Raw genomic sequence first — 3,896 nt, 5'->3', positions numbered from 1 at the left:
GCTCAGTCTGCTCCCTGCTAATACAATACTGTTCTATAGCAGTGCTCAGTCTGCTCCCTGCTAATACAATACTGTTCTATAGCAGTGCTCAGTCTGCCCCTGCTAATACAATACTGTTCTATAGCAGTGCTCAGTCTGCCCCCTGCTAATACAATACTGTTCTATAGCAGTGCTCAGTCTGCCTCCTGCTAATACAATACTGTTCTATAGCAGTGCTCAGTCTGCTCCCTGCTAATACAATACTGTTCTATAGCAGTGCTCAGTCTGCTCCCTGCTAATACAATACTGTTCTATAGCAGTGCTCAGTCTGCCCCCTGCTAATACAATACTGTTCTATAGCAGTGCTCAGTCTGCTCCCTGCTAATACAATACTGTTCTATAGCAGTGCTCAGTCTGCTCCCTGCTAATACAATACTGTTCTATAGCAGTGCTCAGTCTGCCCCCTGCTAATACAATACTGTTCTATAGCAATGCTCAGTCTGCTCCCTGCTAATACAATACTGTTCTATAGCAGTGCTCAGTCTGCCCCCTGCTAATACAATACTGTTCTATAGCAGTGCTCAGTCTGCTCCCTGCTAATACAATACTGTTCTATAGCAGTGCTCAGTCTGCCCCTGCTAATACAATACTGTTCTATAGCAGTGCTCAGTCTGCCCCTGCTAATACAATACTGTTCTATAGCAGTGCTCAGTCTGCCCCCTGCTAATACAATACTGTTCTATAGCAGTGCTCAGTCTGCTCCCTGCTAATACAATACTGTTCTATAGCAGTGCTCAGTCTGCCCCCTGCTAATACAATACTGTTCTATAGCAGTGCTCAGTCTGCCCCCTGCTAATACAATACTGTTCTATAGCAGTGCTCAGTCTGCCCCTGCTAATACAATACTGTTCTATAGCAGTGCTCAGTCTGCCCCCTGCTAATACAATACTGTTCTATAGCAGTGCTCAGTCTGCCCCTGCTAATACAATACTGTTCTATAGCAGTGCTCAGTCTGCCTCCTGCTAATACAATACTGTTCTATAGCAGTGCTCAGTCTGCCCCCTGCTAATACAATACTGTTCTATAGCAGTGCTCAGTCTGCCCCCTGCTAATACAATACTGTTCTATAGCAGTGCTCAGTCTGCCCCCTGCTAATACAATACTGTTCTATAGCAGTGCTCAGTCTGCCTCCTGCTAATACAATACTGTTCTATAGCAGTGCTCAGTCTGCCCCCTGCTAATACAATACTATTCTATAGTGATACTCAGAGATCTCAGGTTAACAGGGTTCTGTGCACCAAGTTCTTCTAGTAGATTCTTGGAAGTACTCCTTCCCTTCCCTATTTCAGGTACTGTCTAATAAAATGAGATTTGATGATATAGAGTGATACTAGCACCTGTGTGTGTGTGTGATCTGTCACTGTGTAATGCAATGCTTATATCACTGCTGTTGATGAGGGACCTGCTCTCTGTTGGACTCAAAAGAAACACTCTTTTAAGTGTTCAGATAAGTGATTAAACACCTGTGTGTGGTATTTCAGGAGAGTGATGAACTGCTCTCACTCTCCATAGAATGCTGTTTCAGGAGAGTGATGGACTACTCTCACTCTCCACAGAATGGTTCTTCAGGAGAGTGACAGACTAGTCTCACTCTCCATAGAATGCTACTTCAGGAGAGTGATGGACTAGTCTCACTCTCCATAGAATGCTACTTCAGGAGATTGATAAACTGCTCTCACCCTCCTTAGAAGACAGTACCTGCTACCTTATACTGGGATGACTTGGAAACTTTTCCTATTCTAATGACTGGTAAATGATTAGTAATAAGCAACCCCTTCCTTTACTTTGATTGTATTGATGTATTGAATACAGTAATGAACTGTGCCAACTGTCATGGAACACGTTTGTATAATGTACATATTTCATTGCAGAGACTCAAACTGGGCTATTCTATTTGAAATCTGTCACCCCTGTGGGGGATTTTAGAAATATTTTACACAGAGGGAGGATTTTGAAACCCATACTCCCCCTGTATATAGTTTTACCTATATCTTCCACAACATGGAGTGAGCATTTCAAATGTAATTTACCCAATTGTCTATTCTTTTGTAAACACATACTCCCTCTTCTATGGAAGACTTTAGCTAAATCTTCATTCACAGGGGGAGTGTGGATTTGATATGGAATAGCCCATTTACCAAGCAAACAAAAATTGATGAGATGTGACATTAAATGGAATTGATGCCTTGATGGAGATAGTTTGTATTGTGCCTTAAAACACAATGGTAAGGCCAAAAAAAAAAAAAGGTTAGTCGCAAAGCTGACGCGAGCGTTTGTAAAATCCCACGATTTGACAAAAAACAAATGCGGAAAAAAATTTTATTTCAAAAAAAAAAATTTTTTTTAGTTTTTCCAGAAAAAATCGGCGAAAATCAGACTTTTTTCTCAAAATACCATGAAAAAAAGTCGGATTAAAAAAAAAAAATATAAAAAAAATCGCATTTCGCATTTGTTTTTAAATTTCTCGCGAGATTTGAGACATACCTTTTTTTTTTTTTTGCCTAACAGGCTTAGTATAGCGTGTTAGTCAAGATTATAAAATCACTCATCCTGCACCAACTCAGTGGTGCTGCACAGAAAAAGGAATTGCTTGTACAAAACAATCAAAATGGTGATGTTAACAACTAAAATGTCGTTTCCCCCATGTTTTTTCACATTCAATATGAAGTTGTAGCATAATTTTGTTATTATAAACACTTTGTTTATGTGTGATGCAATGATGGATTGTAAAAACCACGGTCCTTGTTGACAAGTTTCCATTCAAAACATGCTTGTGCAACACAGAAGTAGAGCAGGAGAACCGGGACTCGACCGCCATCTTGATACAGCCATGGAACAAAAATTGGAGGTATATTCGGTTACCCTCGGAATGCGCTCCAGGCATTTGTTGTCATGCAAGCGCAACATGGATAATGGGCGCATTTGAGAAGCGTACTTGATGTGACCTGCACGCAAGTACCATGACAATTCAGATGAGACGCAGAATTGTTTTCGTTCGTCTCCGCGCACTGTCGGCAAGGACCCGAATACCCCCCAATCTGACTGGGCGATTGTACGTGGCGGTATAGGGAGTCCCGGTTCTCCTTCCGTTATTCTGTGCTGTGCAAACAGATGTGAAGAACTTACAGCTTTGCCTGTGGAAAATTTAGTGCTCTAGGCCACCATTGGATAATCAAAATAACCTCATGAATATAAACGATGCATATGATCCAATCATATTTTATTATTTGTAAATAGGCGGATGCAAATGCAGGTAATTGATATCTCACAAGTGACTGCAAAGTGCGTAATTTGTCAAATTTGGCACCTAAATAACCAGTGTTTGCATATCATTTCTTACCATGCAAACAAGCGCATATATATATAATCACTGCGAGTGTAGCCTTCATACTTGTGGATCCAATATCAAATGCACAGTAAACAAAAAAAATGTGCTATTTCATGAAAAAAATGTGTAAAATGGTGGTAATGAATGACAATAATAACCATCTGTTTTAAGTTTAAACACAGTGACATCAAAACAGATAGCGTGCAGTTATTATCATCTAAATGAGAACGCCACATGTAGAAGGTTATTAGGCAGCTTATATACACATATATATACAAACAGTGCAAGATTTATTTGGCTGAATATCTTATTTTTGCATGTATAGAAATTGTAGTTATTGAAAATAGTCCAGTGGCTTGTTGTGTTAATTAAGGGCCATATGAACAACTGACTGGATGCAAGTTAACTCTCTCCACGTGGGTTGTGAACATATTTTTATAAATCAAAAATGTCAGAATTATACATTTTCATGACCATATTTGGAATCGGCATGAAAAATGCATTAAAATGATAAAAGGTGTAGATGAGA

Source organism: Amphiura filiformis, chromosome 13 (genome assembly GCF_039555335.1).
Source record: "Amphiura filiformis chromosome 13, Afil_fr2py, whole genome shotgun sequence".
Classification (NCBI taxonomy): Eukaryota; Metazoa; Echinodermata; class Ophiuroidea; order Amphilepidida; family Amphiuridae; genus Amphiura; species Amphiura filiformis.
Note: the sequence above shows the minus strand (reverse complement) of the source record.